Source organism: Myotis yumanensis, unplaced genomic scaffold (genome assembly GCF_028538775.1).
Source record: "Myotis yumanensis isolate MYYU_CA2020_CCGP unplaced genomic scaffold, mMyoYum1.0.hap1 SCAF_1, whole genome shotgun sequence".
Classification (NCBI taxonomy): Eukaryota; Metazoa; Chordata; class Mammalia; order Chiroptera; family Vespertilionidae; genus Myotis; species Myotis yumanensis.
In genome coordinates, this window is record NW_027223752.1 from 197,273,039 (window position 1) to 197,299,993 (window position 26,955).

The 26,955-nt window shown below is 41.6% G+C and overlaps 1 pseudogene; it reads left to right on the forward strand.

Annotated features, from left to right (window-relative positions):
* Nucleotides 1–474: 474 nt before the first annotated feature.
* Nucleotides 475–23,391, forward strand: LOC138994575 (UDP-glucuronosyltransferase 2B31-like; annotated as a pseudogene).
* Nucleotides 23,392–26,955: the final 3,564 nt, after the last annotated feature.

Consider the following 26,955-nt stretch of genomic DNA (forward strand, 5'->3'; position numbering starts at 1 on the left):
AGAAAACAAAAATCATGAAAATTTTATGGAATAGGAAAATCAAGTCACAAGAATTCTCAAGGCTGTCCTAAAACATACACACCAGGATTGCAGGGGTCCAGATGAGAAAATCATTCCTGACTTTGTTGGTCAAGAAGACCATCATCAGAGTCTCATAGTAAATATTGTCCAGCCTATGGCATGAATTCATTTTAGAAACAAATGAAAACTTTATTGCTGGGGAATTACAGGGCACATTTCTCACTGAATTTCCACAGAACTCTTCTAGATATTTGAAATCATTTCAAAGGGAAAACATAAATACACATCATCATTGTAGGTAATAATGTTAAATCATACATATAAGCTTAATTTCCCTCAGATCTACTATGTAACACGGATAACTGATAAAGGTTGGTAATCATTGTAGAGTGAGAAACCTTACAAAACACAACAAAAAGGACAAATATCCCAGGATGGAAATACACGGAGGATATGAACAGCCACTTCACAGAAGTAGAAATGGCCAATAACATATCAAGGATGGCAATGGCCCTGAATTCAGGTAAAGGTAAACTGAGTCAGTAAATTGTTACCCACGGAATATTTACCAAGCATAGGAATCTATGCGGGAAGAAGCCGCCTTGGCTGTCAGAAAGTACTCACCTAAAGGGCCAAAGCGGCCCAGGGGGAGGAGGCACTGCGTCCCTGGACACAGAGGCTGGCAGCGGCCTTCCAAAGCAGCAGGAGCCAGAGCAGCTGCTTCCTGGGCCACCTGGCGCCCAAGCCTCCAGGTCCCCAGGTGAGACTCCGCGCTCAGCAGGCCGTGGTGCTTCTGAGCTGGGCGAGCACCCACAGCTGCAGCCGACAATGGCGTCCTTGTTAGTCCTTGGCTGCAGTGGGCTCCACTGCCCATTGTTCTGCACCTGACAGCAGCCTGTGCAGGCCGCCTTGGCCTTGTGGACTACGACGCAGTAGAAAGCAGCTAATTGGTCCGCTAGGCACTGCGTGACCCATGAGTCCTCCAGGCCAGGGTCTTAACATGGGAGGAGGGTTGCGGGGGGCACCTCCCAGCACCTGCTCTCGCGCCTGCACCTGCGCCTACTCGGTTCTGACTGGAGCTAGTGCCCCATGATCCCCCCTGACGTCAGCCACGCCCTCTAGACCCAGGTTGCTCCCTGGCCAGCTGCCTGTGGCTCAGACAACGTGCCCATTTGCTACCTGGTCAAGATGCCTCCCTCAGGGCTGGTGCTGGCCCACCAGCCTCTCGTGTTGGCCAGGGTCACATGCTTCAAGGGCCAAAACGCAGTCTACCACTATGACACTGGGTCTTGCCATGGCTGGGTCTTAGCTCTGCTCCCTCCAGCTGCGCGGTTGGCAGCGTTCTGGGTCCTAACCGGGGTCCTGGCTGCCTGCAGAGGCCGAAAGTGTTGAAGATCGCTGCAGGGCTGGGCCTCTCGGACACTGGCAGCCTGTTGCCCTTGGAAGCCTTCAGACTTGCAAAACTTGAAGCAAAGTTTTCCCTGGCTTCTCAGCCACCTTAAGCACCACTCCCTGTAGTTACTGAGCACAGGAGAGCTAGTGTCTGTCACCGACTAAACCACAATAAGCGATTTCCGGATTCTGGATCACCCCACCCCGAGAGGCCTCAAGTGGAGGTGAGCATGTGTTGTGTGCCTCCTGCCCTACACATCCCTTTGAAACGTTTGGAACTAAGAGATGCAGAGAGCACAAAACCCTTAGGACAGGAAATCCCAGAAAGCTGTGAAGATACTGCTGTCTTTGTCAGCAGCCCAAGAGTTAGACTCTTTAACGGTCCAGCATGTTATGGGGCCTCCTGGCACATTAGCCGTGGCTGCCTGCAGTCTTCCCCGAGTGGCTCAGCCTCTGCAGAAGAGTTCCCTTCACCGCATCCATCGCCTACCAAACTGAAGGCGTCTGCAGGACACGGAGCTACCTGCCATCCAGACGGGATGAGTGGGTTTGGAGGCTTTGCAGCTCTTTCCTTGTTCATCTCCCCCACCAAGGAAGGCAGGACCCATTCGGCCAAGGGCCGTCTGCATCTTCCCTTCTAAGGAATTGGATTTTTTGTCTCTGGTGCACATAAGGTACAATCTTCCTGACACCACTATGTGGATTTTTAGCCTGTAAGTCTGAAAGGACCACAAGCTCTTCTGCAGCTCTTTACTAGCATTTGCCAACCCCCACGGACTGATTTGAATACTTTTTCTCCCTGCGCCATTTTCCATCCCACCTCACTGTCCTGCCTTACACCACTCTTGGATGAATGGATGTTGTAATTCAAGGTTTTCTAATTTGTGTCCCTGTTATTTTTGTTGTTTTCTGTGAGGCACATATATTGGATGTGGGAAGTAAAGAAGCACCTCAGTTTTTCCTGGTCACTGCCTTTATAGCCATTACTATCTTGGTTCTTGTCACTCAGGTTAGGTTTTGGTCTCTTGCTCCACTGCAAAAAAATAACACAAAATAAATCCTGAAGACATGGAACAGGAGGAAAGACCACACAGCCATATCTGCAGGGTTTTGAGGAGTGATTTTTCTTCCCCTTGAAGGGAAAAAGCTTTTCAACTGGTACATTTGAAGTTCCCAACTACAAGAGGTACCATTTGGGATGAGTGCCACTGCAATACAGAATGCTCAGCTGAAACTTATTGGTCTGCAACTTACTGTTGGCCACCATCAAATCTGTCTGGGGTTTCAAGGGAATATTGGGTGCTGCAAATAGGAACCAAAGGGGTAAATTTATTAAATCCATTAAACCTGTGATTGGTTACTGTTTTCTTGCAACTTTAAAGAAACTAAAAATGGGGGAAGGGGCAGATGTCAAAACACTTGTCCAATTTTATATTTTGAAATATATTTTTATTTATTTCAGAGAGGAAGGGAAAGAGAGAGATAGAAACGACATTGGTCAGCAGCCTCCTACACATCCCTTACTGGGGATCGAGCCTATATCCCAGGCATGTGCCTTTGACCTGAAGTAAACTTGATACCTTTAGTCCATAAGCTAATGCTCTATCCATGGAGACAAACCAGCTAGGACACTTGTTCAATTTTAAAATGTCACAATTAAACATGAGCTAGTTTCAATCAATCTATCTATCAATCAATAAATATTGTTTGTGTATCTTCATGTGGAGTCTAATAACTATGACAAGAACAGTATGACATGTCTTTGTGTCATCATCATTGCCTAATTAGTCATCTACCTTTTTCTTTTTCCACTTGTGCTCCAAATGCTATGACTTTTTCCTTTCAGGTGGAGGATTTATATTTTAGCTTCCTGACTGATTTCTCTTTGGACATAAGCATGAGCTATGGTAAAAGAGATCAGCCATTTGAAAAGAAAAGGACATACAGAAAGCCAAGAGACATATGAAAACATGCTCAAAGTCACTAATCATCTGAGAGATGCAAATCAAAACAACAATGAGGTATCATCTCACACCTGCCAGAATGGCTATCATCAACAAATCAACAAACGACAAGAGGATGCAGAGAAAAAGGAATGCTATGGAAAACAGTATGGTGTTTCCTCAAAAAAATTAAAAATGGAACTGCCATTTGACCCAGAACACCAATCAAAAGGATCTATGCATCCCTATGATCATAGCAGCACAATTTACCATAGCTAAGATTTGGAAACAGTCTAAATGTCCATCAGCAGATGAGAGGATTAGAAAACTGTGGTACATCTGCACAATGGAATACTACACCGCTGTAAAAAAGAAGGAATTCTTACCATTTTCAACAGCATGGATGGAACTAGAGAGCATTATGCTAAGTGAAATAAGCCAATCAGTGAAAGATAAATACACATGATCTTACTCATTTGTGGAATACAAAGAATATTATAAACTGATGAACAAAAATAGATACAGAGGCAAAGAAGCATCGAACAGACTGTCAAACTACAGCGGGAAGGTAGGGGAGGGTGGGGGGGTAAGAGATCAACTTGTATGCATGCATATAAGCATAACCAATGGACGGAAGACACTAGGGGTGGGGGTGAGGACATGTGCCGGGCTGTAGGGGAGGCCAGGAGGAGATAAATGGGGGGGAGGGGGAAGGAGACATATGCACTACTATTTGTAATACTTTAAACAATAAAATTAAATTTAAAAAAAAAAGATAAAAGAATCATGTTCCCACCAGGATGCCTATGAAGTGATTTCAGTTCTGCTGCTGCCACAGCTGAGTGGTCACTTCAGCCCTGGGAGTTGTGGAAAGGTGCTGGTGTGGCCCCCAGAATACAGCCACTGGATCAACATGAAGACCATCCTGGATGCACTTGTCCAGAGAGGTCATGAAGTGACCGTTCTGACATCTTCAGCTTCAATTCTTGTTGATCCGAATAAACCATCTGCTATTCAATTTGAGGTTTTTCCTACATCTTTAACAAAAGATGATATGGTTTCTTTTTTCATGCAGTTGATCAATAAATGGACATATGATCTGCCAAGAGATACGTTTTGGACACATTTTTCAATAATGCAAGAAATGTTTTGGGAAGGTTCTGACTTTGTTGAAAAGCTCTGTAAAGATGCTGTTTTTAATAAGAAACTTATGACAAAACTACAGGAATCAAGGTTTGATGTCGTTCTTGCAGATGCCGTTGGAGCATGTGGTGAGCTGCTGGCTGAGCTACTTAAAATACCTTTTGTGTACAGTCCGTGCTTCTCTCCTGGCTATAAAACTGAAAAGTACAGTGGAGGACTTCCATTCCCTCCATCCCACGTACCTGTTGTCTTTTCAGAATTAAGTGATCAAATGACATTCATGGAGAGGGTAAAAAATATGGTCTATGTGCTCTATTTTGACTTTTGCCTGCAATTGGTCCCAGAAGAAGTGGGACCAATTTCTGAACGAAGTACTAAGTAAGCTATGTTTTTCCTTGGTAGCATGAATTCCTAATTTTCCCAGTGCTTTGGAAGATGAGTTGGTATAAATATTGAGAGGAATTTGTCTTTTATAAGTGAAATGATTAAATATTCTCTAATAATAAAGGCATAATATGCTAATTAGACCGGACAGCCAAATGACCTTCTGGATGTCCTTCCAGACGACCTTCCAAACAAAGTCGGGGCTGTGAGGGCCAAGCACCTTGCACAAATTTCATGCATCGGGCCTCTAGTAATATATAATGACCTTTTAATCTCACAAACACAGAGAGGGTGTTCCCCCCCAAAAAATGTATACAAACTTTTTTCTGATAGCTCAATTGATGTTTCTTTCTTTTCAGATTTATCCCATTGGAGTTAATAATGATTCAAAGTGTGTCTATATTTGTGGGACACCCTATATTACAGAAATGCTTTAATTATAAGGTTAGTTTCAACCCTAGGGCACACTAGTATGGGATACTGCAGGAAGTTAGAGAACCCAAATTAAAGCACTGAGGAGTTCCTTCAGCAATCACATACCCATTCTTCTTTGTTTTTTTGTAATAGGCTTCATTTTTTAGAAGAGTATTAGGTCCACAGCAATATTAAGTAGAGATTCCCCATATATGCCCTGCCTCCTTATTGTCAACATTCCCCAGCAGAGAAGTATATTTGTTACAATTGATGAAAATATACTGAATTATTATTATTATGTAAAGTCCATAGTTTATAATATGGTTCACTCTTGGCATTGTATATTCTGTGATTTTTGGACAAATTTATAATGTATGTATCCACCATTATAGTATTGTAAAGAGTAGTTTAACTGCCCTAAAAATCCTCTGGGCAGTGGCTCTGTCCATTTATCCTACATATCAATTTTACTATAATTTTTTTCTTCAATAAATGCATTAGAAATTTCACTAAATATTTTCATCAAAGCACAAATGTAAATTGAGGAGTTACATATTTTTAGCACAATGTCTATAGACCATTGGGGAAATTGTTTCCATTTGTTTCTCTTCAGTTTTCTTATTTAAAAATTAAACTGTTTTGCCATACTACCTGAAGGAGTCTTTGACAATGGAGAAATATGAGTCTGTCGCAGATAGGAACCTATAACTCGAAGATTTTAATGATTACATTGCTTCACTAAGGGCTTATAAATCATCTGTTTTAAAGGCCTAAAATCTGTTGAAGGGTAGATAATCAAATTAAAAGTCTATAGTTTTTGAAAACTATATTTCTCCATTACAGACAAAATTAAGGGTGAGCACATCTATTTCCATACTTTATGAAAGCTTTCCAGTTTTTTTGGCAAATATTTTTATTTCACATACAAATATTGTTAAGCTCTGAACATGAACCAAATGCAATAGTGGCCATACTGTCAAAGATCTCACAATTTACTTGTAAAATCTAGAAATAAGGGAAAAGCTTGCTAAATTGTAGAATATAGGCTGAATATTCTAGGGAAAGGCATTTCTGTGTGTATAGTAGGGTTGATTGACTAAAGAGTTGAAATCACTGTTCACATTTGCATTTGTTAAATTTGAAGCTTTATAGAATAAACAAATGCATACTTAATTCTTTAGTGCTTAAATAAATGTTTATGATTCTGAATGTACTGATGTGATATTAGAGATAAAAGTCTATATACATAATGTGTGTGTGCATATACTGTATTTTCAAGCCAATCACTTTTATTTGTATTTTTATTTTTATTTATTTATATTTATTTTTTAAATATGTGTTTATTAATTTCAAAGAGAGAGGATGGACAGGGAGAGAGAAAAATTTTGTATGAGAGAGAAACATTGATCAGTTGCCTCTTGTGCAAGGACATGTGTTCTCACCGGGAATCTAATAGGAACCTTTCAGAGCACAGTACGACCCTCAACCAACTGAGCCACACTGGCCAGGGCTAAGACAATCATTTTTTTTAAAAATAATTTTTTCTTTAATTTTATTAACATAAATATCGTGCAAGCATATATGGTACAGGGGGTCATAAGAAAAATTTTTTAAAATTCTTTATTGTTTATACATATGTCTCCTTTTTCCTGCATTAACCTCTCCCCGGCCACCCCAACCTTCAGAACATGCCCTCACCCCTCCTAGTGTCTGTGTCCATTGGTTATGCTTATATGCATGCATACAAATCCTTAGGTTGATCTCTTACTTCCCCCACCCCCCATCCCCCACCTTCCCTTCTGAAGTTTGATAGTCTGTTTGATGCTTCCCTGTCTCTGGATCTATTTTTGATCACCAGTTTATGTTGTCCATTATATTCCACAAATGAGTGAAATCATGTGATATTTATCTTTCTCCAACTGACTTATTTCACTTGGCGTAATGCTTTCCAGATCCATCCATGCTGTTGCAAGTGGTAAGAGTTCTTTCTTTTTTACAGCAGCGTAGTATTCCATTGTGTAGATGTACCACCATTTTTAAATTCACTCATCTGCTGAAGGGCACTTAGGCTGTTTCCAAATCTTAGCTATTATAAAATGAACATAGGGGTTCATATGTCCTTTCTGATTGGTGTTGTTGATTTCTTGGGATATAATCCTAGAAGTGGTATTACTGGGTCAAATGGGAGTTCCATTTTAATTTTTTGAGGAAACGCCATACTGTTTTCCACAGTGTTGGCACCAGTCTGCATAACCAATGGACACAGACACTAGGGGGTTGAGGGCTTGTGAGGTGGCGGGAGTGGGGGGGGGGGGTGACCAGGGAGAGGCCAATGGGGGAAAAAGAAGATATATATAATACTTTAAATAATAAAGAATAAAAAAACAAGATTATAGGGGAAATAAATATTGGAGTTATAAAAGCATTAATCTTTATACATTCATATATATATACAAATATATATTATAAAGATTGTTATATAGAGATTATATAGAAAAGTATAGATTGATAGTTGATAGATAGATAGATAGATAGATAGATAGATATAGATAGATAGAATAAGATACAGGAAAAGTAGCTTGAATCAAGACCAAAGTCTCAAAAACAAATTTGCTAAAAATTAACCAGGAATAACAGGTCATAGAAAATAAGCTCTTAATTGAGGCATTCAAAGCAATGGGGAGGAAAAACCAAGCATCAAATGGCAAACAGTCAAAGTTGAAAGCTGGTTGGTGAGTGAAGTGAGAGGGTGAATAGGTCTGTCCAGAATAAGATTAAACAAATGACCCGAAGACCAAAGTTTCTAAGATAATAATGCTAATAATTAATCAGAAGTGATAGCTCATAGAGAATAAGCTCTTAGAAGAGATGCCATAGCAAAGGGCATGCAAGGTAACATGAAGAAAACTAGGCATCAACTGCCAAACAATCAAAGTAGAAAGCTGGAGAGCAAGTAAGAGTTGGAGGGTGGGTAGGTATGTGGCAAATGAATGACTAAGCAAATAATCCAAGAACAAAGTTATTAGTGGATCTGCTAAAATTAATCAGTAATCATAGGTCATAGAAAACAAGGTCTTAGATGAGATATCATAGTAAGCACATGCACTGTAATGTGGGGAAAAGGGGGCATCAAATGGCAAAGGAGTAGGTGGTTGGGCTAGCAGGTCTGTGGGAATACAAAACTAAACAAATAATCCAAAGTAACAAAGAAGCTTAGAAAACATTTTAGGTAAATAATGCTACAAATAGACTCTTTGAACAGTCAGTTTTCCATCCTGACTTTCCACAAGTTACCCATCACAGAATAGCTCATTTATTCTAAGGGCAAACTGACAAAGAAGATCCCTTAATCTAGTGGGAAGAGGGGAGTGGCGGGATTGAGAAAAAAAAAGGGGGAAATCTCATGGACACAGACAACAGTGTGATGATTTCAGAGGGGAAGTGGATGAAGAGCGGTGGAGGAGGATATAGGGTGGATAAATGGTAATGGGCAGAAACTTGACTTTGGGTGGGAAACACACAATACAGTGTACAGATGATGTGTTATAGAATTGTACACCTAAAACCTGTATAATTTTGTTAATCAGTGTCACCCAATAAATTCAATAAAAAAGAAAAATATAAAAATAAAAATATTTAGTGACTTTAAATAGACAAATAGCCATGGCTGGTTTGGCTCAGTGGATAGAGCATTGGCCTGCAGACTGAAGGGTCCCAGGTGCGATTCCGGTCAAGGGCATGTACCTGGGTTTCGGGCACATCCCCAGTAGGGGGTGTGCAGGAGGCAGCTGGTCGATGTTTCTGTCTCATTGATGTTTCTACCTCTCTATCCCTCTCCCTTCCTTTCTGTAAAAAATCAATAAAATATATTTTTTAAAAAATTATTAATTAATAAATAAATAGACAAATAAAAGAGAAAAATGTGAAAATAAAGGTAAATCTTTGATGTAAAAAAATAACTTATGAGACAAGTGGATATAAGAAAATTCCCTTCTGTAATACTTAAAAATACAGGTTAATATTACATTGCAAAATGAAGGAAATTTTAAATAAACTAGAGGGTCAGTGCACGAAATTCCTGCAGTGTGAGGGGGTCCCTCAGCCTGGCCTGCACCCTCTTGCAGTCTGGGAGCCCTTGGGGGATGTCCGACTGCTGGGTTAGGGCCACTCCTCTCACAATCCAGGACCCCTCACTCCTTACTTCCAAACTGCATGACACTCCTTACCACTTGGCTAGCAGCACCTTAGCATAGCTGTGGGGGCAGAAGCAGCTCTGCCACCACCGCTGCGCTGGCCAGCCATGATCCTGGCTTCTGGCTGAGCAGCGCTTCCCCTGTGGGAGTGCACTGACCACCAAGGGGCAGCTCCTGCAATTAGTGTCTGCCCTGTGGTGGTCAGTGTACATCATGGCACCAGTTGTTCCGCCAGTTGTTCCACCATTTGGTCAATTTGCATATTAGGGTTTTATTACATAGGATGTGTAATAAATACCTACTTTTTTGTACTAGAACTAAAATGACTAGAACCAAATTTTTTAAAATACATTTTTATTGATTTTAGAGAGGAAGGGAAAGGGAGAGAGAGAGATAGAAACATCAATGATGAGAGAGAATCATTGATTGGCTACCTTCCACATACCAACAACCCCGGCATGTGCCCTGACTGGGAATGAAACTGTGACCTCCCAGTTCATGGGTCCAAGCTCAATCACTGAGCCATGCTGGCCAGGACTAAGATTTTTTAAATACTTCAATTCATCATTGATAATCTCATTAGTATACCTGTATGTGTTGGACATCATGATTGCATTCATACTTGATTGAATGTAAAAAAAATACATAAAATGTGGGTATTTCTATCATACCAGTGTTATAATAGTTCTCATTTTTAATTTCTTGTCATTTTTTATCTGTCTATGAAGGGCTTTAACTAGATTATCTCTAAATTTCTTTTTTATATATATATATATTTTATTGATTTTTTACAGACAGGAAGGGAGAGAGATAGAGAGTTAGAAACATCGATGAGAGAGAAACATCGATCAGCTGCCTCCTGCACATCTCCTACTGGGGATGTGCCCGCAACCCAGGTACATGCCCTTGACTGGAATCGAACCTGGGACCTTTCAGTCCGCAGGCCGAAGCTCTATCCACTGAGCCAAACCGGTTTCGGCTCTAAATTTCTTTATAATCTGAACATGCTATACCTTTAGTTCAACTCATGGAATAAAATATTTTCTTTATTTTAACAGGTTCTATGGAGATTTGAAGGCAAGAAATCAGATACCTTAGGGCCAAATACTCAGCTCGATAAGTGGATCCCCCAGAATGACCTTCTTGGTGAGACTGAAAAACAAACACTAAAATAACAATAACTCCAAAGAGAGTGATAATACTTCAAAAAGAAATAAATTTATTGAACATTTATTTTACAAAAACTCAAAACAAACTTAATTTCCTTGTATTTGTTTGCCAGTCCTGGGAAAAAAAGGTTAACATATAAAAGCTAACATGTTATTATAGACCATCTCTTCCCTTATGACTGAAATCAAATATCTTTATTTCAGGTGTAATTACTTCTCATGAAGAATTTTTCAATAACTACCACTCTGCCTCCTACTTCTCCCTTCTTATTTCTATTTTTTACGCTTCTGTATGGCTATTAATTCACTGCCATTAAAAAATAAGAACACCTCATTCATTACCAGTGACTCCATTTTCAATAGAAAAATAGCCATAATCTTTTTCATGAAGTGATAAAGTGTGGTCTGTTCTTCTTCTGATTCCAGAGTCACCACACTCACATTTCCTGCTGCCTGGACACCCCACACATAATACCCCACACGTGGCTACACTATTTATTTAAGAGAATATGTTCTAACATGCCACTTCCTTTTCTCTTTTCCTTTTTTTCTGCACATGCTATTTTTCATCCATAATGTTCTCTTTCTTTTTTCCAAATTTATCTTTATTGTTGAAAGTATTACAGATGTCCTTTTTTTCCCATTGACCCCCTCCCCCAGCACCTACCCCTCACAGAACGTTCTCTTTCAACTTGTCTACCCAGCAATCTTGTATTCATTTTTCAAGTCACAATGCCATACCAGTATCTATTTACCTCTTCAGCAACTGAAGTTCTTCTTTCTCTGAGATCTAAAATCTATTTTAATGCAGTTTCATCTAGAATACAGTGCCTGATTGCTTTTCTTGCCCAACTCTCATTTTATTTCTAAGGCTTATAATTAGTAATTTACTGAAATTCACCCAATCCTAGGTCATCCAAAAACCAAAGCCTTTATAACTCATGGTGGAACCAATGGCATCTATGAGGCGATCTATCATGGGATCCCTATGGGGGACATCCCTATGTTTGTGGATCAACCTGATAACATTGCTCACATGAAGACCAAGGGAGCAGCTATCAGAATGGACTTCAACACCACGTCTAGTGCAGATTTGCTCAATGCATTGAAAACAGTCATTAATGTCCCATCTCGAGTATCACAATTTTAACTGTATTTATAGATTGTTTTGTCTATAAAGAGTACAATTTTCATCCCATATTGAAAGATTAACTTTAAAATTATTAACATGATTTTACCAATCTTAAATCTGCTTTTATTTTTAACCAGACATTAATTTCAAAGTTGCATTTAACCTGATTGTACAGGTAACCAAATACTGCAACAATTTTCTACACAAGGTACCCAAAGCTATATTGGTCACTACAAGGACACGTTTTTTAAAATATAATAGAACCCATAGAATGAAAGAATGAAGAACTCAAGAAGTTGCATAAAGTATTTCAATTTAGTGAAAAAACATTTCTGAAAGTATAAATCTTGTGGACAAAAAAGGGGGTTCCATGGAAAGTACCTCACAGGGTGATCTGATCATAAATTCCTAACTGGGAAGGTCATGATGAGTAGACATGCTCCAGGCCTGTAACTTATTTATTGAAAGTTTTTACACCAGCCCTGCCCATTGATCTTGTGCATCTAGGTTAATACTCCTTTCCAATACCAGAAATAATACCCCTCAAAATCTGCACTGCCTGGCTGGGGTGGCTCAGTGGTTGAGCATCGACCTGTGAACCAGGAAATCACAGTTCAATTCCCAGTGAGGCACATGCCCAGGTTGCAGTTTTGAGCTTGGTCCCCAGTGCGGGACATGCAGGAGGCAGCTGATAGATAATTCTCTCTTGTCATTGATGTTTCTATCTCTCTCCCTCTCCCATCCTCTCTGAAATCAATAAAAATATATTTAAAAAGAAGGGGGGGGGCATTAACTCTCAAGAGAGCACAAAATCTTATTAACTGTATCCTGTAATCCAATCCCTGCTTTGCTTCCTCCAACTTCATGTAATGTTACTTTGTTTTCCCCTTAATCTCAAATGCATAAAAGAAGCTGCAAAACTGTTATTCTTAGGGGCATTTGTTATCTTGCTCCCAGCATTAGTCATTAGTTTGGTTCAAATAAACTCATAAAAATTCTCTGCAGGTTTGGATGTTCTTACATTGACAATAACTTTCTATTTAAAAAAAAAATGATTAAATGATTTTTATTATCATTATTTTAACATATTTTACAATCTATATATATAAAAGCCTCAGCAACTGTTATGACCAGTTGACCCAACGACCTGTCGGCTGGTCGCTATGATGCACACTGACCATCAAGGGGCAGACACTAAATGCAGGAGCTGCCCCCTGGTGGTCAGTACACTCCTACAGCCAACCTTCCATGGCCAGCCAACCTCCTGTGGTTCCTCCCCCGGCCAGCACCGCCCTGATCAGAACTGGTAGAGAGGGCTCCCATTGGCCTCAATCCCCGGCCAGGCCAAGGGACACCACCCATGCACGAATTCGTGCACAGGGCCTCTAGTAATATATGTTTTACATATGACGAAATTCAATGATTAATATATAAACATCAAATATAAGTAGTATGTTATAGAGTTATGAAAATGTCAATATAATCTAAATTTAGGAATTTTTCATCAGACCAAAAAGAAATCTCATATGCCTTAGAAATCATTCCCCATCTCCCCACCTGTGGGCAGAGCTCAAGAGGTTTATCTCAGTGCTGCAGCCAAAGCAACGCTGTGAGCACACTCCAGCGAACATGCTTCCTTGGTACACCAGGAAGTGGCAACACCCGCCTGACAAATCTCCAAGAGCCACCTACTCTTAGCCCCGACCCTCACGCCCATTGGATAACATAGCAAGCGTGTCCCTATTGCATTGGCTGTTTACCCCTTTATATACAGCTGTACTTCCCCAATAAACTTAGATCTGTGTCTCTGAACCTGGTATCCGGAGTCCTGCATGCAGACGCCCCAGCACGTTGGGCTCCGTCGTCTTCACCCTCGGGGACCCCCTGTTCCATCTGGTGCCTCGAACAGGGACCCCGGCATGGCAAACACCAGGATGGGTGAGTGACCCTCTGTAACGATGGGAAACCTTCCCCCCTCAGCCCGAGCCCATCAGGCTCGCGTGCTTCATGCGTTGTTACAGAGGATGCAAGTAAAAGTAACAGAAAAGGAGCTACAAAAGCTCTGGGATGTTCTAATAGCATTTAATCCCTGGCTCTCCACCACCGTCGGTGCGGGCGGGGGAACAGAAGACTCTCTGCCTCCCTATTCCCCTCCAGAGCCCTCTGCCCCCGCAGATCCCTGGGCTGTTTTCGACAAGCCAAAAGTAGTTTCTCAAAGCTCAAGGAAGGCTGAAACTGAGACAGAAAAAAGCAAGGCAAAAGCAGGGGAGTCTTACCAAGAGGCTTCCTGCCGGGGACACTCCCCCACTCCCCTCGCAGAGCAAACCAAAAGTTTAACTGCCCAGCGGCCCTCAAGTAATCCTTTCATGGGGGACACGGATGATAATCCATGGACAGGGCTATATCAATCCATGTGTAGCCAGAGAGATAGAGCAAAGACATCTTTAGGGCTGGAGACCCCTGGACTCTTTCCTGTGAATGTTAACCCCACAGCTGCAGCAAATGCCATCGGATGTGCAACAATATCCCCAATATCCAAATGGTTAATGCAGAAAAAAAAAAAAGGAGCCATTGGCAGGGAGAGCAGGGGGAGAGAGTTCTTTGTTAATTTTTACTTATCTAAACTATGCTGGACTCAAGGACGCAAGCTGCTAGTAAGCAAAACAAATTTCTCTGTCCAGTTTTCTTCTCTTTAACCCTTCCAATACTAAATTAGACTAACACAATATACTTAAAAATTACATAAGGAAGGAAGCACCTGCTCTTATTAGTCTAAAGAAATGCTGAATTTTTAACTTGCCAGCTAAGAGTTTAAAGTTCTAGTTAAAGTAAATTGGGAAAAATCATAATTGTGGTAACTAAATGCCTAAAGTATAGAAATTCATTTTTAAGAAAATCTTGTACTTTCTCTGAAAAATTCAGAATTCAAAATATGTTACTCATTGGTCTGATTAGAAAAGAGAATAAATTCTATAATCACAACCGAAATTTTTGTATACAGGGATCACTTTTGGTTTGATTGGTGTCTCTTGATAATTATGGAAAGTATGTAATCTTTAAATCATATATACACATATATATTTGGTGGTCCTTCAAGTTAGATTTCAAAACTATAACCAAGGAATGACTTTGAGACATTTCATGGGCCCTGAGATGTTTTCAAAAGTTTATTCTCTCTTCTTAAAGGATTTTTAATAAAGCCAATTTGATGTACTTGAAATCACATGGAAAGCTTTGTCAAATGAGGACTAATGAATATATATTTTAGGTTTTTGCCTCTAAGAAAGGGCAAAACAAGTTATTTTGTTTAATATTTCTTAAAATACACCAGTAGAATTTTAAGATATAATTTAAAATAACAGAAGCTCATTAATAATTTTTAATATTTTACAACAGCATATTATACATTTATTCCAAACAAGCTTACAAACTAATTCTTTAAATGTTTGGCAACAATATAATTTAAGGACATGAAAGGATTTAATCTCTTTCACTGTGTGAAAGGCCCCCTGGGAAGACAATTAAGCATTCTATATTGACCTCTCTTGCCCGTTTTGCCAAGGGGGTTCCTCTTCCAATTGCCCACAGCTGTTGCCTGAACTCTGTTCATTCTAAGATTAAAGCCTCATAGTGGCTGGTACCATAGATCTGTCTCTTGCCCAATGGCATGAGCTGGGCCCTCTCTGGAGAAGAAACTTGGGTTCCCCATGATCAATGTCGGGACCCCCGCCAGCAGGTGAGGGGATCCCAAGGCAGTTACTAGGCGTGGAGGCCATAGGGACATAGGCTACCAAGGAGACAGAACTAAACCTCACATCACCCTGCTTGGCCCCGGAGGATGGCTGGTTAGCCAGACCTAAGACAGGCACAGTTGCAGAGGGGCCTCAAAAGAGAACTTGGGGGCCAACAGAGGTGGGGCACAGATCTTCACCCCCCTCCCCCAATTATGCAGGGGCTTGAACACTCGCCCCTTCTGAGGGAGGTCTCCTGCTCCCATGGCTGCTTCCAGATTCCCATGCCCAGCCCAGATCGGTACCCAGATAACAGAAACTTGGCTAACAGTGGCTACCCTATATCTAAATCCAGCTTAACACCAGGAATGCTCAGGGCCTTCTCAAGGATGCAAAATAATCCTTTCCATTAATATTTACAGTGTAAACTAAGATTGTTGTTAGAGTATTAAATTTGACAGTAAAATAGTAATCAAGTTTTCAGATTAATTAAAATTGGTTCAAGAAGTATTAACCAAAATTTTCATTTCATGGAAAAATTGCTTAACATGCAATGAACCTAAAGCAGTCATATTTTTGTATAAAAAATTAAAGTTATCTAAACTGCATTATAAATTTTCCAAAAATTCTCCTAATAATTAAATCAAAAAAGAGGGGATAGTGGAAAAATACCATGTAAGGAAAAATATCCTGTAACTAATTTACATCTAGAAAAATTTTTTCATTTGTAATGCTAACAGAAGACACCCATGAAAAACATACGTGGTGTCAAAATAATCCAAAGGAAATTCATTTAAGCAAAAATAAATAGGCCAGAGATAGAGGCAGCTAGCTTGCACAAGCTATTTCCTCATTTAACCCTCTCTGGCTGCAAGCATCTCATACAGGCATGCAAAACCTGTGGCCCCCTATTGCCTTTAAGCCCCCTCCAGCCACCAAGGGTCAGCCCCTAGGGGCTCCAACCCAATGCCTTATGGCAAGCAGATGTAACCCATATTCCCAGCTTCAGTAGGCTCAAATATGTACATGTAATCATTGACACTTGCTCTGGGGCCACATATGTTCAAGCTCACACAGGTGAAAAGACTCGCCACGCAATAGCAACCCTTAAGGGAGCATTTCTAACATTAGGCTTCCCCTGGGAAATTAAAACAGATAACAGCCCCTGCTACACTACCAAGGCTTTTCAGCAATTCCTCACGAAACATAACATCAAGCACGTTACTGGCATATCATACAACCCACAAGGGCAAGCCATAATAGAAAGACAAAATAAAGAGTTAAAAAATCCAGCTTACTAAAGAAAAAAGGGGGGAAAAGGTAGAACAAAGATTAACACCTCAACAGCAACTATTACAGGCTCTCATAACCCTCAATTATTTTCATTTTGCCCCCGACGGTCTTCCTCCCATTTTCAAACACTGGGGAGGTCTCAGAGACATACCAACACCTCTCCCCTTGTCCGGTGGAGAGATCCACTAACCGGGGCTTGGAAGGGCCCCGACCCACTCTTAACCCAAGGGAGAGGGTTTGCTTGTATTTTTCCAGAAGGTGAGAAAAATCCCGCATGGATTCCTGACTGTAACATCAAACCCTGCACCACCAGCGATGAGCCGTAGACCACCATCACCATCACCATCACCCCAGAGAGAGGAAATGAAGGACCTGACCATAGAGGACAACCAGCCCCGGTGGCAGAGACGACCAAGACACTGACAGGCCCACAACATTACCTGGGGAGACATCAAGAATCTACAGGACCAAGCTGCACGCCTGGCACCAGAAGGCAATCTGTTGGCAGGGACATTATTCCTATTAATGTGTGCCATCTGTGTAATGCCCATTCCAGTGAGAAATGCCTCCTGGGAGCGCCAAAAATTAGCAAATCTCCTTAAAGGTCCATTCAGCCAGGCATTCCTAAACAGCACCTATCAGCTCCAGCGAGAAATCCTAAGAATCAATAATACCCGAGTAAAACCCATTGAGTTTAGTTTCTTAAGTGATGCCCTCAGCCGTCTAACCTCCTGGTTAAATCCTGCTAACATATTCATATGGGCCGTCCCAGCAGCAGGAGGCCTTCTTGCATTCTGCTTGTTTTGTTGCTTTTACTCCATGATCCAAAGAATAGATGCACAGCAAGCTATGGTTATCCACATCCAGCAGGCGCTTATAAAAAGGGAAGGGGGAGATGTGGGCACAGCTCAAGAGGTTTATCTCAGTGCTGCAGCCAAAGCAACACTGTGAGCACACTCCAGCGAACATGCTTCCTTGGTACACCAGGAAGTGGCAACACCCGCCTGACAAATCTCCAAGAGCCACCTACTCTTAGCCCCGACCCTCACGCCCATTGGATAGCATAGCAAGCATGTCCCTATTGCATTGGCTGCTTACCCCTTTGTATACAGCTGTACTTCCCCAATAAACTTAGATCTGTGTCTCTGAACCTGGTATCCGGAGTCCTGCATGCAGATGCTCCAGCGTGTTGGGCTCCGTCATCCTCACCCCCAGGGGACCCCCTGTTCCACTCACCCCCCACCCCACCCTATGCAACCATTAATCTACTCTCTATCCTATAAATTACCATATTCTGGATATTTCAGACAAATAGAATCATACGATATTTGCAAGTGGCTTCTTTCACTTAGCATAATTTTGAGTTTCATGCATGTGATAGCTTTGTATTGATGAGTAATAGTGTCAACATAAAAATGTTCAAACCCATAGAGAATTTTAAAGATTTATTTTTAAGAGAGAGAGGAAAAGAAGGAGAGCCATCAATATGAGAGCAACATTGATCAGCTGCCTCCTGCTGATCCCTATGGGGATCAAGGACACAACCTGAGCAGGTGACATGACTGGGAATTGAACCAGCAACTCCCCAGTGCAGAGGATGATAGCCAACCAACTGAACCACAGCAACTAACCTCAATTTTTGTATGAGGTTATTTGAACAAAACAGTCAGCATGTCAGGAAGCAAATGCTTCTAAGAATGGCTGTTTTGCAGTTTCTTTTATACATTTGGAATTAAGAAGGTAGCATAAGGAAGATTATGTGCTCTCTTGAGGGTAGTTATGCCTCTGAGGAGTCTGAAAAGTGGACTAATCTGACATTTTAAAGGTCTATTAACATAGATGCACAAAAACAACAGACTGGGATTGCTTAAGTCACAGATAAACCTTTTTACAAGCATGAGGCATGACTGTCCACCATAACCTTACCAGTTAAGATCATCCTGTGAGGTTATTTTTGGTTTGATTTATTACAGAGCCCCTTTGTTGTCCCCAACAGTCTATGTATGGATATACTTCATTGATTTTCCCATTGATCAGTTCATGAACATTTTGGTTGTTTACACATTTTGCTATTGTGAACATTGCCACACATGTTTGTGTGAATATGTTTTAATTTCTTTTCAAGCATAAGTCTAGAAATAGAATTGTTGAGTTATATGGTAACTCTATGAGGAACTGCAAACTGATATTCAAAGAAGTTCCACCATTTTACATCCCCATCAGCCATATATGAGAGATCCAAGTTCTCCACATTACTAACACTTCTTATCATCTGTCGCTTTTTTAAATAATATTTATTTATTTATTTCAGCTAGGAAGGGAGAAGGAGAGATAAAAGCATCAATGATGAGAGAGAATCATTGATCAGCTGCCTCCTGCATGCCCCCTACTGGGAATCAATCCAGCAACCCCGGCATGTGTCCTGACCAGGAATCAAACCGTGACCTCCTGGTTCATAGGTCAATACTCATCCAGCCATACTCATCTGTCTTTTTAATAACCATCCTAAGAGGTATGAAGTGGTTTCTCCTTGTCAACTTGATTTGTACTTCCCTTAGAGCCAGAGCATATTTTTCATATTAGCCTAATTTCATATGTTATTAAGCATGCATATAGCCTGACTAGATAAATGTGTATAGCAATATTTTGACAACTTTAAAATTTGGTTATTTGTTTTATTATTGAACAAGAGGCCCAGTGCACAAATTCGTGTATGGGTGGGGTCCAGCCAGCCCAGCCGAAATTGGGGTGTATTGGGGCCAGGTCTGTTAGGAAGAGGAGACTATGGGAGGTTGGCCAGCCAAACCACCCCGATAGGGGCCCAATAATGGCTGGGCCAGCTGGGGGGAGGGGCCATGGGCGATTGGCTCATGGGCCCCACCCCCAATTGGGGTGGGAGGCCAACTGGGGGTAGGGCTGACAGTGGGGAGGGGCTGTGGGCAGTGGGCTGACCAGTCCCACCCCCAAATGGGGTAGGTGGGCCAATCGGGTGTCAGCAGCCTGGTGAGAGGCCATGGGATATTGGCAGGCCAGCCCCACCCTCAATTGGTGTGGGGGAGCCATCAGGGATAGAGATGGCTAGGGGGAGGGGCTGCAGGCTGATCAGGGTGGTGAGGGCTGATCAGGGGTGGGGTTGGCTGTGGAGCGGAGCTGTGGGTGGTGGGCCAGAGGGCCCCCACCTCGAAATGGGATGGGAGGGCCGATCATGGGCCAGCAGCCTGGGGGAGGGGACATGGGTGGTTGGCTGGCTGGCCCTGCTCGTGATTAGAGTTGGGGGCCGATCTGGAGTGGAGCTGGCTGGGGGCAGAAGCCTTGGACCAATCAGGATGGTGGGGGCCCATTGGGAGCAGGGCTGACCAGGGCAAGGGGCCACAGGCTGTTGGCTGGTCAACCCTGCCCCAGATCGGGGTGCAGGGTCCGATCTGGGGTGGGGCTGGATGGGGGAGGGGCTGAAGAAGGTTGGCTGGCCAGCCCTGGCCCCTATTGGGATGGGGGAGCCATCAGGGGCGGAGACGGCTGGGGGGAGGGGCTGCGGGCTGATTGGGGTGGTGGAGAACCATCAGCCGTGGGGCCGACCCAGGGGAATGGCTCCAGGAAGTTGGCCAGCCAGCCTTTCCCCCTATGGGGTGGGGGGGGGGCAGCGATCAGGGATGGGGCTGGCTCAGGGGAGGGTCTGAAGGTGGCTGGCCAGCCCCCCTGACCCTAATCCGGGTGCGGGGGCCAATCTGGGGTGGAGCTGGGTTGGGAGAGGGGATGCAGGAAGTTGGCTGGCCAGCCCTGTCCCATGATTGGGCATGTTCACTGGCCACAGTGGACGTCCTAGCAACCAGTTGTTCCAGCCTTATGGCATTCTGATCGATGGCTTTTTATATATATAAATATAAAGATATTTTAATGTATTATGAATACAAGTACACTATCAGATATATAATATATTAATATTTTCTCCCCTTCTGGAAGGTTGATTTTTCACTTTCTTAATTATGTCCTTTGAAGCATAAAATTTTTCAAATGTGATAAAATAGTCATTAAAATTTTCCATATTAAAGAGTAAAATAGTGTAGTACAATTTATAGTGCCTAGCATGGCAACCATCAATTCAGTATTTATTACTACTATTTGCATTATTATTATATTAATAGAGTATAACAAAAAGGAATTCTCTCAAAATGTATTATTTAGAATAAAATGTTAGAACAATTGAATGAGAAGAAAATACCTTAAAATATGAAAGAATAGGAAAAAAATATAAAACAGGTTGGACAAATAGAAAAGAAAATCTATATATATATAAAAGCCTAACATGCAAAGTGTCCCTTCGGGAGTTTGAACTGACCAAAAGTTTGATTGCTCGCTTTGACATGCGCTGACCACCAGGTCAGGGCACCAAACGAAAGAAGGCCCTGGCTGGCAGCCAGAAGCCACTAGGGACCCTACCTGTGCACGAATTTCGTGCCCTGAGACTAGAATAAGATGGTAGATACAAATATAAATATGCCAATACTTACATCAAATCTAAACAAACTCAATGTTTAAAGACAAAGATTGTTAGACTGCATTTTAAAAACTAACTAACATACTTTTTACAAGAAATGTTTGAATAGTAATACCTAAGAAGATTGTAAGTAACAAGATAGGAAAAGATCTATTTAAACATAACCTAGAGAGATGTTTTACTTATGCTAATATCAGACACAGTGGTTCAAAAGCCTGCAAAAAACAAATATCTCATAATAATTAATACAACAATTTTTGAAAACAACATCAATTGGTAACATCTACTAATAAAAACTCAAAACAAAATGGATAAAGAAAAATATATGCATATCTGTAGTCATAATAGAGAGTTTTAAACACACAACCAGGCCACATGCTTGTAAGCTTCATCCCCAAAATAATGGAAAAATACCTACAAGTTTTAAAGAATAAAATTTTAAAATGTAACCTGTTTGATATTATTTTGTTCTGGTCAGGGCTCTTAATAACCAATGTGGTGTCTGGATCAGCCCTTGTGGTTCCTATTATGATTGCAAGATGTCATTGAGCAATAACCATAAAAAAATTATGAAAAATAAAAGTTTATTACTTTAAAAACCCAGAAATTACCTGGGGCCACAAAACAGTCACAGGGAGAGAGAGAGAGAGAGAGAGAGAGAGAGAGAGAGAGAGAGAGAGAGAGAGCAAATCAGACACACACTGCTTTTATTGGAATGAAGGCCAAGAGTTTGGCAAACTCACTCTTTATTCATGAATTTAAAATATAAGAGCAGGAACTTAAGCTGGAACAAGAAAAAAATATAGTCCAAATAGCCAGTTATTGAAGTGAAATAAATCTCTAAAACAAAGGAACCTCACTGGAGGGAGGCAGCCTAGCTCGTTATCTAGTCAAGTGGCTGACAAAGATAGTCCTCTTGAAAGTAAATGCCTCTTTGAAATGGATACCTCACCAATGGAGGCTTAAGCAATGCACTTGCAATTAAAAACAAACAAACAAAAACCTGTCAGACAACTTCAAGGAACAGCTAGAAGGCCAGTGTGCCTACAACAAAGTGTGCATGAGACCAAGTGAAAGAAGAGGTTGCCAGGGGTATGAGGATGTGGAGTCCTTTAGTCCTAAAATCATTTGGACTTTATTCAAATGTGATGAGAAGCCAGATGGAAATTTTGAGCAGGGAAGTGTCATATCTGATATCTGTTTCAAAAACCATACTGGCTAACTGATGGCAATTAAAAAGTAGAGGGTCAAAGAGAAGAGTGGACGTCCAGGGACTACTGGGGAGACATTTCACTCACAATGACACTACTCCCATTAAACACTTCATGAGCATCACTCTGCAAGTGAATTTCCACCATCTCATTGATAGCACTAACAATGGCTCCTACCATTTACTCTGCTAGAAAAGACTGAACTGTCCAACTTCCATCTTCACTTTTAAAACTACATGTCATCAGAAAATCCCAACTTAAAGGACAAACTATCTATGAAGAAGTAAATTCAATGAATGATATTATTTTGAATCATATTTATGACATTTTCAAAAACCTTTCATGGGCATGATATGCTTAGGTAAGTTAAATTTCATTCAATGTGTAATCTTTGTGTTTCTCCTTCACATATAAAGAGAATGCAATGAGATTATCAAGAATTCATCATGACCAGCCTATGAAACCCCTAGATCGAGCGGTCTTCTGGATCGAGTTTGTCATGCGCCACAAAGGAGCCAAACACCTGCGGCCAGCCTCCCATGACCTCACCTGGGTCCAGTACCACTCTTTGGATGTGATTGGGTTCCTGCTGGCCTGTGTGGCAAGTGCTACATTTGTCATCACAAAATGTTGTCTGTTGTGTTACCAGAAGTTTGCTAAACCAGGAAAGAAGAAGAAAAGGGAGTAGTTGTTTCAGAGGCCTGAAGCTGATATGCCTCCTTGGGTTTATTCAGCACAATGAAGTTGGAACATAAGGATCCCTTCTTCCTGTGACAAAATGACTTTTCACAATTTAGCTTCTCAAATCAAAATTTGTTTTCAAGTGATTTGTTGTCTGTTTAAGAGTTAAAAATATTCATGCCAAAGAGAAAAAACTGGGCAAAAATAAAATAACAATAAAACAATGTGGGTATTTATTGAATTTTATTATATGAATTCCAAAGTTATACCAAAAAATGATTAAGCTTAATTATGTTTCCAACACTGGGCATAAATACAAGAACATTAAATAGTTTATTCACAATATTAGTATTACTGTGCAAATGCTCAGAATATTTTAACTTTATTCTGGTGCAAAATTCTGTGGTTTATTTTTGCTAAAGAAACCATTCAATAGTTAGAATTGTGTGAAATGATTCATCCTTCCATTTCATTTTGGGAGACCACTAATGCTTCTTTTGGGGGGAAGGCTGTTTTATATATATTTTATCTTTGTTGTTGAAAGTATTACAGATGTCCCCCCTTTTAACCCTCACTTACCTTCTTCTCCCCACTCCTGCCCCCTCCTGCTCCTTGGTTTTACTGTATATCCAGCCTCAGCATCATTTCTTACCTAAAAATATGGCAAGTCATTTGCCCTCATCCAGGTTCAGTCATTTCTGATTAAAGTGTATGTGGAGCCATAGCCAGGGCTCAGTGGTTAGAGCGTCGCCCGGCAGACTGAAGGGTTGTGGGTTCGATTCAAGTCAAGGGCACATACCTTGGTTGTAGGTTCTTTCCCCACCCCAGTTGGGGCTTGTGCTAGAGGCAACCAGTCTATGTGTCTCTGTCTCCCTCTCTCTCTCTCTCTCCCTCCCACTCTCTCCAAAAATATCAATGGAAAAAATATCCTTGGGTGAGGATTAACAACAAAAAATAAATAAAATGTATGTTAATTTAGAAATATAACAACAGCTAGTTGTTTCCTAATATAAAATTGAGCTGTTTGTGATAGACTTTGGTTTCAGTAACTAATTCTCTTTACCTCACAGCCCCTTAAAAAGACTCACCTGGCTGCTTTCACTCTTCTTGCAGCCTTTGATAATGGGCATATGGTCTCAATTGTAGGTTGGATAATGTAGAACCCATACTCTAAAGGGACTATTGAATTTTCTTATAGCGTGTGTACATATATACACCCACTTCCTTCAAAACAAGGCACAGCATCACTTACCTATTTACAGACACATTTATGCCCAAGGAAAACTTGTTCATTCATAACTGGCTCATAAATATTAAAAAAAAACCATTATTCATAGTGGCCAAAATTGGGGGCAGGGATGTCTATCAACTAATACATGTGGTGTGTCTGTATTATGAAATATTATCTGGCAGTAAAAAGGATGCATGCTGTAATATGAATGAATCTTTAAATTATTATGCTAAGTAAAAGAAGCCAATCACAAAAGGACACATATTACATTATTCTGTTTACAAGAAATCCTCTACTTCCATAGAGACACAAACCAGATTGATGGTCAGATAGGGTTTAGGGAGGAAGACATTAGGGAGTTCCTTGTAAAGGATAAAGGTTTCACTGGGGCAGAAAATGCTCTTCATATAATCACCATGGTGGTAGCACAATTCTGTGAATACAGTATGAACTATCGAAATGTACATTTTATTTATTTTTTTAAATTAAATCTTTATTGTTCAGATTACATTTGTTCCTCTTCCCCCCCCCCCCCCATAACTTCCCTCCTCCCAGTTCCCGCCCCACCCTCCGCCCTCACTCCCCACCCACTGTCCTCATCCTTAGGTGCATGATTTTTGTCCAGTCTCTTCCCTCATCTCCCATTCCCCTTTCCCCCCCAAGAATAGTCTGTCCATTCCCTTTCTATGCCCCTGATTCATTATAATCACCAGTTCATTCTGTACATCAGATTATTTATTCACTTGATTCTTAGATTCACTTGATAGATGCATGTTTGTTGTTCACAATTTGTATCTTTACCTTTTTCTTCTTCTTCTTCTTAAAGGATACCTTTCAGCATTTCGTATAATACTGGTTTAGTGGTGATGAACTCCTTTAGGTTTTCCTTATCTGTGAAGCTCTTTATCTGACCTTCACTTCTGAATGATAGCTTTGCTGGATAAAGTACTCTTGGTTGTAGGTTCTTGGTATTCAGCACTTTGAATATTTCTTGCCATTCCCTTCTGGCCTGCAAAGTTTCTGTTGAGTGAAAGGGCGAGGGCTAGGCCCTCCACCTTGCCCCAGGGTAAGGGCTAGGCCCTCCACCTTGCCCCAGGGTAAGGACTACACCCTCCACCTTGCCCCAGGGTAAGTGCTCCATCTTACCTTGGCCACGTGCTTGGCAAGGAGCTTCTTCCCGGAAGTCTAAGCCTCTGCTAGCCACACCCCGGAACAAGACACAGACTTGTGCCTGGCCAATCGGCAGAGCACAGTCCTTTCTCCTCCTCTTCCTTCAACTCCCCCTATATAACCCGTCTCCACACAGAGTTATCTCTCTCTGCTTCCTGTCGCTGTGTTGGCAAGGTGGGGGAGCCGAGCTAGCTCAAATAAAGACTCTTATGCTTTTGCATCGGACTGGCTGGCTCCCTGATGTGGTTTCTTGGGGATCCTGAAATCTGGGCATAACATTTGGGGGCTCGTCCGGGATCCCCAAAACCATTGAGGGACCCCCCCAATCCGTAGAGTCTGACTGGCCGCGGTAAGTGTCTGTGTGTTGTGTATTCTGTTCTGTGTGATATATGTTATCTCTAAGGGACTTTTCCTGTATCTGGAGGAATGGCTTCTAGATGGTACTCACCGTCAAAACTCGGACTGGCTAAGGGTTCGAATCTGGCCTATCTTTTAAAAAAGGTAGAAGAGAAGCATTCCTAGGCAGTTTTCTACCGCCTCTGTTCAGGGACTTGTTCTGTATCTGTTCTGTGTGAGCTCACTTCTGAAATCTGTAATTGCCCACAATGATCTAAGTGGACGCACAGGGGGATCAAGGGCGGGAGGAGTCGGGGGACGCCTCGACCCTCCATCTGGAGGGGTGTAGTTTTGCTTCCGCGGAGTCGGAAAGTCTGTAGGAACCCCCTCAATCTGAGACGAGGCGGGTCGCTCCCGCCGGTTTGGCATAAGGCCATCGTCTAGTTGCTTCCATGGAGTTGGAAGGCTGTTCTTTGGGGCCCTCTGTTTGTCTGTGTCTGTGTTTTTCTGTTTTCTGTGGACTTACTGGACGGATGTTATGGGACGGACTCAGATTGCTCCTTTGGGTATTGTGATTGATCATTTCAAGGAGATTGGGGGAGGCTGTAGAGCTCCCTCAGGAGTTGGGAAGTTGTTATTGTTTAAACTCCGAGTGAATGTCTGGTGAAAGTGTGTGAGTGTGGAGGGAGGGGGCCTGCCCTCTCCCCTCCTTTGTGTGGCTCCACGACTTTGGTCAGGTGGGCATCTGAGTGAGGATCTGTGAAAACAGGTCACCCCCTCCCCAAGTAAATACGTCTGGGATTTCTGTGCACGTGTAGAGAGAAAAGCTGGCTTAAAACTAATGCGCGCACTGTCCGATTTTGGATAGAGTTTTGAGCTAGAGTCTCTTTGCAGATGTGCAGGATGGAGCCCAAGACTGATCATTTACCCAAAGTAAAAAAAAAGGATGCTAGCTAGATTCTAGACTGATTGAGAAATGCTGAATATTTTGACTTGCCAGCTAAAAGTTTAAGGTT